The 11,068-nt window shown below is 45.8% G+C and overlaps 1 protein-coding gene across 1 annotated transcript in view; it reads left to right on the forward strand.

The window, feature by feature from the left end:
* Positions 1-3,258: 3,258 nt before the first annotated feature.
* LOC103731458 (HEAT repeat-containing protein 5A) overlaps positions 3,259-11,068 on the forward strand; it is a gene marked incomplete at its 3' end in the record, with an annotated part of 19,831 nt that continues 12,021 nt past the window's right edge. Inside the window, 1 exon segment of the mRNA XM_008829805.2 lies at positions 3,259-3,996.

Consider the following 11,068-nt stretch of genomic DNA (forward strand, 5'->3'; position numbering starts at 1 on the left):
CTGGAGCTGGAGTTACAGGCAGTTATGAGCCATCTGACATGTGTGTTGGGAACCAAACTCAGGTCTCCTGTGGAAGAACAGCAAGTACTCTTAGCTGCTGAGCCACCTCTCCAGTCCCAACACAAGCTTAAATACTTTTTCCCCGTTGATGATACAGTTTATCCTCCATGAAGACTTTTGGCCTTTTGCTAAGTTCAACTACATGAGTCAGAAAAGCAGTCCTAAATTCTTACTACAGATTATTTGAGCCTTAATATTATTTGTGTGTCATTTCAACATTTTTTTTTGGTCTTTTTTTGAGACAGGGTTTCCCTGTAGCCCGAGCTGTCCTGGAACTATGTGGACCAGGCTGGCCTTGAACTCACAGAGATTGGCCTGCCTCTGCCTCCCGAGTGCTGGAATTAAAGGCGCGTGCCACCACGCCTGGCTTCATATTTGATTTTTAAGTAGATAATCATCTATCATCAGTTCACATTCATATAAATCCTTAATTGGTAAATAAGTCCTTTGGGACATGTTACCTGCTACTAAGAACTTATCTTAAGGTACCTTCTGTAGGTAAATAAGCAGCTTGCCCACAGAGCTTGAAGCAGAAGCGTTGGATCTGGGTGACATTTAACACAGCCCTCCTCAGGTCTAGATCAGGCGCTGTCTGTTCTATTTCTTGGGTTTTGGCCTATGTTTAGAACTGAGCTGCTAATGTTATTAAATTTTGTGCCTTCACCTTGACAGGTGAACTTTGTGACTAATTTGGCACACGACGGTGCTTCCTGTGGTTCCCATCAGGGACTTTGAGGCAGGGAAAAACCAACAAGCAGAGGAAGGACGTTCTTCTAATTCCTCTCAGTTCTACTCTCCTGATTCCCCGCAGTCATCTCCCTTCCCCTGCGTCTGCTGTGGTTCCCATTACCCAAACTGCTCTCTGTGGCCACTGCAAGTACAAGGCTTGCCAGGTCATTCTCTCTGATGGAACTTCCAGTCTTGCTGTTCACCCTTTCAGGGTCACTGCCCCCCAACACCCCTTCCCAACTGTATTAAAGCAGAGGAGCTCTCTGGTGTCCCCCCCCCCGCCCCCCCAGCTAACAGCGTCATTGCATTGGTTTTCTGGTCACTCTCCCTGGTCTTCCTAATCAGAAGCATGGTTCTGACCCTGAGATATGAAGCCAGGTGTTTCAGTCTCCTTTCTGTTGCTGTGATAAATACCTTGACAGGAAATAACTTAGGGAGAAGGTTTATTTTAGCTCACAGCTCCAGGTTACAGTTTATCACTGTGGGGAGTCAAAGCATCAGGATCTCCACCCAGCAGGAACACGAAGCAGCGATTCATATTCGCAGTCGAAAGCAGAGAGAAAATGAATGCATGCGTGCCTGGTACTCAAATCCCTTTCCCCGCTCTATGCAGTCCAGGACCCAACCCCAGGGAATGGTGCTGCCCATAATGGGCTAGGTCTTCCCACAGCAATTTATATAATCAAGACTATCCTCACAGACAAGCCCATAGGCCCACCTGATCCAGACAATCCCTCCTTGAGACTGTCTTCCCAGTGATTCTGTATTGTGTCAGGCTGACAAAACTAACCATCACAGCAGGTGTAAGGCAAAGAAGAATCATGGCTGACCACAGAACCGTTTTGAAGTGCTCTCCACCCCTTGCCAATTACGCTTACCCACATGTAGGAAATTATGGCATTCCCCCCACCTCAATGTGTTAATGATAAAAATAAAAATTCTCTTATGGTCAGGCTCATGTGACTAAGTGCTAGCAACATTACATCCACAAACTTTTTTTTTTGGTCTTTTTGAGACAGGGTCTCCCTGTAGCCCTAGCTGGCCTGGATTTGCTATGGAGACCAGGCTGGCCTTGAACTCACAGAGATCTGCCTCCCTCTGCCTCCTGAGTGCTGGGATTAAAGGCATGCACCACCATGCCTGGTTTAAGAATGCCTTTTAAAGAAACTCTTCTTAATCTCCTGAGCAGTACAATCAAGAAGAGGACCCTGAAGTTCCATGTAGAAGGGCAGCATGTGCTATAGGACAGCTGTGTGTGTGTGTGTGTGTGTGTGTGTGTGTGTGTGTGTGTTCAAATAAGCAGACATCTCAAGGATATCAGGAGCCAGATTATTCTGTAGTCTCTTGTAGAATAAGAAATGTGGAAGGGCAGATCTGGAATGAACCATGCTGGACCGGAGGTATTACTGTGAACACGTTTTTTTCAATATATACAGTGAGAAAAAGAACTATGCCTGTAAGCATGTGCATGGTGTGTGTATACAGATGTGTTACATTGAGTTGGAATGTGCAAATATTTCCTAGCTGCATCCACTGAGGCAGCTTGGGCAGTAACACTCAGCACCAAGTAAACCTAGTGTTGATACATACAATTTTGCCTTACAAAGAACCAGGGCTCCTTAAGAAACTGCTACATCCAGCCTGTGGTTGGATGAGCCCGGGACATCTTATATTGCCAAAAAGTTAGGGTGTGCTCGAAGAATGGGAGATAATGTTGAATCTGGATGATGGATAGTACGTAAAAGTCTCTACAACGTCTGTATTTTGAAACATTCATCAATAGATTGTTGGAGAACTCAAAACAGACACAGACGAATGAAGCATCTACCGAGCAAATGGGAATCTGATCATCAGAGGAAATGATGGCGGGCGGCAGACATAGCGGCGGGCGGCAGACATAGCTCAGTGGTTATGGGCGGCAGACATAGCTCAGTGGTTAACTGCACTTGCTGCTCTTGCAGAGGACCCAGGTTCAGTTCCCAGCACCCACATCAGGCAGCGGACAACAACCTGTAACTCTAGTTTCAGGGAATCTAATTGTCTCTCCTGGGCTCTGCAGGCACCTGCACTCACATGATGCACATACACACACGCAGGCATACCCATATGCATAAATAAATATAAAAATAAGTAAACGACAGAAAAATATTACCTATTTAATGAAGTAGGCAAGTCTGACTCCATACTGACATAAAAATATGAATTCTAAGTTTGATGAGAAACAAGGTTATTTACAAATATCTTCAAATAAGAGCTTGAGACACTCCCCTAAAATATACACATTACAAATATTTTAAAAAGAAAGCTTATGGAATTCAATCAGAGGCAATCAAAAAAGAAAACCAATAGGATGTTGAGAGTCCTCAAAGCTACCTAGTCTAAATCTAATCATGCCTAAATATCTGACAGAGTCAAAATGAAGACTGTTCTAAAGAAAGCCAAAGAACAAAAGACGGTTGGCGAGTCACCTTCAAACGTGCCAAGGGTGTAAATGTCGAGGTTTTCCGGATTCTGGTCACCAGCAGGACGCAGTGCACAGCTACGGTGACTGTAGATGTGCCCAGCCCTGCGGCGCGGAGTCAGCGCGTCAAGTCTCAGCAGGTTCCAGGGTCACGTGTGCAACTTCTTTGCTTGTTTCAAAATAAAAACTAAGAAGTTCGCGCAGAGTCCTGAGTCTAGTGGGGAAAACGCAGGTAAGCGGCCAGCTCATCCTACCTGCGTCCCTCCTTTACGGCTCCCCGGGTCCCTTCCGGGCAGCTCCGCCGTCCACACCTAGCGCGGCCCTCACAGAATCGTTCCGGGCGTCAGTGCATCTTCGCCTCCGACGCCCCTAGGCCAAACCGCGGATTCTGGCTGGGGATGGAAACAGACAAAAGTAGTTGCGGCAGGAATCCTCCGGCCGGCAAGACCACTGTCCAACGTGACTCACACGCCGGCGCTTCCATCTCTGTCTCGGCGGTGAAATAGTCATGCCTGCCCCAGTGTGCGCTCGATGGCTCGGCGGGCGGCCGGCCGGACTGAGTGCGGGTGGTGCCGGGCTCCACCACAGCTCCCGGCCGCTCCACGCCCCGCCCTCGCCCTGCCGTCGCCGCGGGAGCCGGGTGTGCCTTCCGAGCGAGCCGTCACGTGGGGATCGACGCGAGCCGAGGGTCTGTGCAGCCGGGGCCGCGGGGAGAGACCACGCCCGGCCTTCCCGGAGCAGCGCAGGTCGGTGGACAGCCCGGGCGGGGAGGGCAGGAGGTCGCGGCCAGGGCGGGACCCGCGGTCTGCAGGGCGGCGCCACCTCGGTGGCCGGTGCTGCCGGGTTCCCGGAAGGAAAGCTCTGCGGGACTTTTGCTGAGTTGGAGAAGCTCATTCTTATCACTTATTCACCTACTGGACCTTCGTGCGAGCCAGCCAGACGGCGGCCGTCGTCCCCAGTGGTTGTCCGTCGTTAAAACTCCGTGAAGCGCTTTCTGGTGCTTGTTAATCGTAATGTGTCTTCATGGTGCCTGTTGACCATCATGGGCACCTATGTCCAGGTCATTTGAACTGTCAAGTCAGAAGTCCGGTGGCCCGAGGCCCGAGGTCAGCCAGGAACTTACAGCCTAGAGGTGACATTAAGTTTGAGAAAGTAAAAAGTGTGCTGTGCAGTTCCGAAGTCTGAAAGATGAAGGAGGCGGTCCTTAGCGCTGGATTTTAGAGGATACAGCGAGGGTTGCCTTGATTTCTGTCCCAAACATTTTAGGAACCATGAGAATGAGATTTTAGGTAAACCTGGAAATTTGCCTTGTTTGGGAACTGTTCACTTTTGTTTTTTAATGAGTAACGGCCAGGTGTATAGCAAGATCCACAGCAGCCTAGGCTGAGAAGAAGGGAGACAGAGTTTAACATTTTTAAAAAAGGTGACAATTGGAGAATATCGTAGGTGAATTTCTTCGTGCCTTAGAATGCAGTTTTTTTTGTTTTTTTGTTTTTTTTTTAGCAGATAGCTGCAGGACAGGCAAAGACTGAAGACTGTAGAAACAAGAGATGTCAATTGTGCCTTGAGCTTCTTCACTCTTTATGGAGCCTAGAATATATCACTTTTACTTGTTAGTTACTTGTATGACTATCAGACTTTAGTCACAGAAAATACGGGATTCAAAATACCATGGTTGGGACATGCATGTACACATGTGTGTGAGTATATGCATAGGCCAGAGGGCATGGGGCCCTGCTCTATCACTCTCCACTCTCCTCCGTGCTCTTTGACTCAGGGGCTCTCTCTGAACCTGGAGTGGAGGAGTAAGCCCCATCCTCCTCCTGTTTCTGACGCCTCCCCCCAGAATTGGGGTACAGGTCTTTGGGGGTCTGGTTTATGTGGGTCCTGATGACAGAGTGCTTCCCACATCAACATGGGAGTTGCATGCAGTAGACAGTATGTTTACTCTATTACATGGGTGGGCCGTGACAGTAGCTGCCAGGAGGTGTAGGAATATGGAATTATTCCAAGGAGCTTTCCTTGCAAAGTGAAGAGCCTCACTGGACATCTGGCAGGGAGTGAGAAGCAATGTCTGTGGAGGAAAGCCCTCAGGAGGGTGTGGCTCCAGGTGTGGCTCCAAGTGATGTCCACGTCCCATGCTGGGTAGTTCATGTAACTTGTGCTGGGACCATCATGATGTCTCAGCTTTTGGACCAAATCAAGTGTAGAATGTGGAGCCATGAGGAAGAGCTGAGATGTGGTACCATAGTACAGATAAGGGTGAGTCTGTGGATGTTGATTAGAGTGAGAGCCAGAAATGGGGAAGGAGGAAAAGATCCTTTAAGAAACCAGGAGTGCCGGGTATGGTGGCGTGGGCCTTTAATCCCAGCACTCGGGAGGCAGAGGCAGGCAGATCTCTGTGAGTTCAAGGCCAGCCTGGTCTACATAATGAGTTCCAGGACAGCTGGGGCTACAGAGAGACCCTGTCTCAAAAAGACCAAAAAAAAAAAAAAAAAGAAAGAAAAAAAAAGAAAGAAAAAAACCAGGAGTACAATGACACGGGTGCACTTACGTACATGCAGGCAATACACGCATACACATAAAAGTAATAAATTTAAAAAAAAAAGAAAAAGAAAGCGAGAGTAATAGTGATATGAGGGAGTTCTAAGGGACACGTGCAAGCAGCAAATTCAAGGATCAAGTTATTTTGGAAACTCAGCAAGAATTCCTGTCTCGGCTTGTCAGTCCTGCCACACTTTCCCAAGTAATGGTATCTGTCTACTTTGGTCCTGTTCTCACAGCCCTATTTCTCAGCTTTTAAAAATATCTTTAAATCAGGGTGTGGTGGAGCCAGCCTTGAATCCCAGCACTCAGGAGGCAGAGGCAGGCGGATCTCTGAGTTCAAGGCCAGCCTGGTCTACATAGTTCCAGGACAGCTGGGGCTACAGGGAGACCCTGTCTCAAAAAAGAAAAAAAAAAAAAAAAAAAAAAACTATTTGCTTTTCTAAAATCTCAATATTGGCTCCTCTAAAAATTTTTTTTGGAAGGAATAATATTGAGATTTAATATACAGGTATTTTTGAGCCATTCAAGCAAAATCCAGTATTATGTAGTTAACATTTTAAAGTATTAACTAATGGTAATTTATATTTAGAGTTGTTACAGAGAATTTAAGACTAAATTCATACAGAAGAGTCATCAGGGACTCATTGTGTAGACCAGGCTGGCCTTGAATGCCCAAGTTTTCAACTTTTGATCCTGAGTATTGGAATTACAGGTGTGTACCACTGCCCAGCTGCAACAATTTTTTTTTATTTAGCCAAATTTTTAAAATTTTATTTATTATTTTTACTTTATGTGTATGGGTGTATTGCCTGCATGTATGTGAGTGCACCCGTGTCATGCAATGCCCCGGAGGTCAGAAGAGGGCTTCGGATTCCCCTGGAACTGGAGTTAAGGACGGTTTGTAGCCGCCATGTGGGTGCTGGGAATCGAACCCAGGTCCTCTGTAAGAGCAGCAAGTGCTCTTAACCACTGAGTCATCTCTCCAGTCCCTTTTTAGCCAAATTTTAAAGAAGTTTGTTGTGTAAAGAGATATGTCACGTTCCCTGGGTTCGATTTCCAGCACCCACATGGCTGCTCTGAACCGTCCTTAACTCCAGTTCCAGGGGAATCCGAAGCCCTCTTCTGACCTCCGAGGCATTGCATGACACGGGTGCACTCACATACATGCAGGCAGTACACTCATACACATAAAATAAAAAGACAAAAAACATTAAAAAAAAGACATATGTCATGTTCAGACACGGAATAAATAGGCAAGACTCAGTCGTCAAGCCATAACTGTTAAAGTTTAAAGTATGAATGGCTTGTTTCAGTGTCTATTTTACCCTAAACTCCAGTAAAAAATAAATATAGTGGATAAGGTTTCAGCAAACCACCTTTAAGACCATGCTTCAACATACGTACAGTCAGGAATGAAAGCATCTCATTTCTTTTCGTGGGGTGGGCCTCCGTTGAGCAACATCTCAAGCATGAACTAACACTCTGTAACTTGAGAGCTCCTATTTTGTGGCCTGCAATTTTGCAAAGCCCTAATCACAAATGGAATCTGAGGTCAGAGCAGAGATTCAGCTTCTTTCCATATGAAAGCTAATTATGGCTGCTTTGGAGGATGATCGGTCTGTTGAAGAGCTTAGCTATAAAGATTTATATATGCTCTTGAGAGTTAGTCTTTGGCCTTAATAAAACCAGAGAAACTAAAAGCTAGAGGCTGAGTTGAAGCTGTTGTGGTATCTTTGAGGAGTGAGAGTCAAAGAAAAGTAATTGAAAGGTAAGTGTGAATCGTAGTGCAAAACTTGAGGCACTTGATTAATTCTGCACTTAGTTTCATTTACTGAATTACTTTTTTTTGGTGTGTGTGTGTGTGTGTGTGTGTGTGTGTGTGTGTGTGTGTGTGTCTTTTTTGAGATAGGGTCGCTTTGTAGCCCCAGCTGTCCTGGAACTCAGTATGTAGACCAGGCTGGCCTCAAACTCACAGGTATCTACCTGCCTCTCTGTCTCCTGAGTGCTGGGATTAAAGATGTGTGTCACCATGCCCAACCTTAAAAAAATAGAGTTTTTATATATTTATGTTTATTTTATCTGAATGAATATTTTGCCTGCATATATGTATGTGTACCACATGTATACTCAAGGAGGCCAGAAGAGAGCATCAGATTCCCTGGAACTGGAGTTACAAACAGTTGCTAGCCACCATTTGGGTACTGGAAACCACACCTGGGTCCTCTGCAAGAGCAGTCAGTGCTCTTAACCACTGAGCTATCTCTCTAGCCCCCAAAACAGACCTTTTAAAAATGCTTTCAGACTGATGACAATACTGAGCTGAGGGTACAGAGCTACCTCATACACCCACTGCCCCCACACCGCAACAATCCACTCCAGACCGGAACAGGATTACAGTCCATGAACCCACAGTGACACATCTTCATCACCAAAAGTTCACAGTTTACATTGGCGCTCAATCTCTAGAGATTTTTTTAGTACAATCTCTCAGATTTTTTTTCATTATTTATTTATTTTTTTTTTTTGAGACAGGGTCTCCCTGTAGCCCCAGCTGGCCTGGAACTCACTATGTAGACCAGGCTGGCCTTGAACTCACAAAGATCCGCCTGCCTCTGCCTCCCGAGTGCTGGGATTAAAGGCGTGCGCCACCATGCCCTGCCTGAATTACTTTTTTGTACTCTGAGAACAAACACCCCCCCCCAATGAACAACCAGTCCAGTAAACCTGTCTTACCTTGTGTCTGGTGTTCTCTTTGATGCCAGTTTTTCTCCCTTTTTCAAAACGATTTTAAGAAATCAAAATGACTGAAAAGATAGCAATGTTCTCCCCACCCCACCTCCAGTAAATTTCAACATGTTTCTCTACCAAAATAGATCTCTAAGTTCTGAATAGAAAATTATATTGGACTTTAAACCAGGACTTCAGGGATGGCCTATATATGTCTGATTGTTGGAGATGCTTGACTTACCTCGTCTACATAGACCTTAACTCCCTTTCAGATGGAAAATGAACCTTGGTGATAATCAGTTACCTGCTTTTGGACTCTGGAAGGCTTTACTTTACAAAACCCTGGCCCTGCAACCTTGGCTTTCTGCTGGTTCCCTTTTCTGCCAGTAATCAGCAGTGTTTTTACATGATTACTTTTGGTTGAGCAATGTTATGCAAAGATACTAGCCACTCACACACTATACTGACCTTTGAAGACTGAGCATGGTATTTGGGTTTAATCTTAGGAATTCCCAACAATCAGCCTTTTTTTGTCCTATTTGAGTGGCAGTTTCATGGAATTCACCTTAAAGTACTTTACAGAGTCTTGCTGTGTAGACTAGCTTCAACTCTTGGGCTCCAGTGATTTTGCCTCAACTTCCCAGAGAGCTGAAGCTACAGATGTGGGCTCCACATTAAACTTTTCCCCGCAGAGGGGAGTGATTTTTATAACTTTAGTGAAAGGAAATCTAGAAAAAGCAGCATCATACTCACAGTTCTTTGCAGTCATATGTTTTATCTTGCAATATTTTAGTAGTTTTGCCTTCTATTAGTATTATTGAAATTAACTATATTTTAATATAAGATAATGGTTTAAATTAATGTTGGGAGGAATTTTTGTTTTTTAACTTTTGAGACAGTGTATATACTACATAGTGGTCTACTCACTGTGTAGGCCAGGTTGGCCTTGAATTCACAGAGACCCACCTGTTTCTGCCTCCCCGAGTGCTGCAATTAAAGGCGTGCCTATGCCACCAGGCCCTGTTTACCTTCTGAGCCTTTTTTTTTTTGGTCTTTTTGAAGACAAGGTCTCCCTGTAGCTCCAGCTGTCCTGGAACTCACTAGTATGACCAGGCTGGCCTTGAACTCACAGAGCTCCGCTTCTGCCTCCTGAGTGCATGGCGCCTGGCTTCTGAGCTTTTTAAAAGTTTCTGGTGAGAAGCCGGGCGTGGTAGCTCACGCCTGTAGTCCCAGCACTTGGGAGGCAGAGGCAGGCGGATCTCTGTGAGTTCAAGGCCAGCCTGGTCTATATAGTGAGTTCCAGGACAGCTGGGGCTACAGGGAGACCCTGCTTCAAAAAAAAAAAAAAAAAAAAAAAAGTGGCTGGTGAGGGCCCTGGCAAAGGCTGAGTAGATGAAAGGCCATCAAGCCTAAGGACCTGAGTTCTCCTACCTACTTGGTGTAAGGAGAGAACCGACTCCAGCAAGTTGTCTTCTGACTTCCACATGTGTGCTGTGGTGCGTGCGCGGGTGCGCACGCACACACACACACACACACACACACACACACACACACACACACTATGTAGATAAATGTGAAAACAAGGTTGGTGACACCCCAGTTGCTCAGTGTTAGTACGAGGTGCTCTGAAAAGGCTTCTAGGGGTTTGAGATGCAGTGGCTGCTAGGCACACGTGATTACAACACGTCTGCATTCAGATGCTCGAATGTACAACCGGGTTTTATATGAATGGAAGAAAGCTACTTAATTTCTGTATCACTTCTCTCATTTGTAAGAGACTGTTAATGAAAATAGCTATGAACAGTTTGGCAGTTTATTGAAGAAAATGAATGGTAAGCACTTGTGCCCACACTATAATAAGTGATCAGTGAATATTAGCAGCTGTTAAAAATGACTGCCATTTGGAAACTGGAGAGATGACTCAGTGATTAAGAGTACATACTGCAGGCTGGGCGTGGTGGTACACAACTTTAGTTCCAGCATTTGGGAGGCAGGCGCAGGTGGATCCTTGTGAGTTCGAGGCCAGCCTGGTCTACATAGTGAGTTCAGGTCAGCTGGGACTACAGGGAGACCCTGTCTCAAAAAGACAAAAGAAAACAAAGAAAAGAGTACATACTGCTCTTCCAGAGGATCCAAGTTCAATTCCCAGCTCCCAGGTCAGCTGGCTCACAGCCATCTCAGGTTGCTCAGCTCAGGTTGACTCCAGCTCCTGAGGGATGCAGTGCCTCTGGCTTCTGCAAGCATCTGCAGTCTCATCACTCACACACACACACACACACACACACACACTCACACACACACAATTTTTTAAAAATGGTGGCATTAGAGTTGGAACAGCAGTCTTATGAAATCTTTTTTTTTTAATTTTTATGTATGAGTGTATTGTCTGCATATATGTGAGTGCACCCATGTTGTGCAGTGACATGGGGGTCAGAAGAGGGCTTTGGATTCCCCTGGAACTGGAGTTAAGGACAGCTCATAGCTGCCATGTGGATGCTGGGAATTGAACCCGGGTCTTCTGCAAGAACAGTCAGTGTTCTTAAC

The sequence above is a fragment of the Nannospalax galili genome, unplaced genomic scaffold, assembly GCF_000622305.1.
Source record: "Nannospalax galili isolate Female #2095 unplaced genomic scaffold, S.galili_v1.0 scaffold3894, whole genome shotgun sequence".
NCBI lineage: Eukaryota > Metazoa > Chordata > Mammalia > Rodentia > Spalacidae > Nannospalax > Nannospalax galili.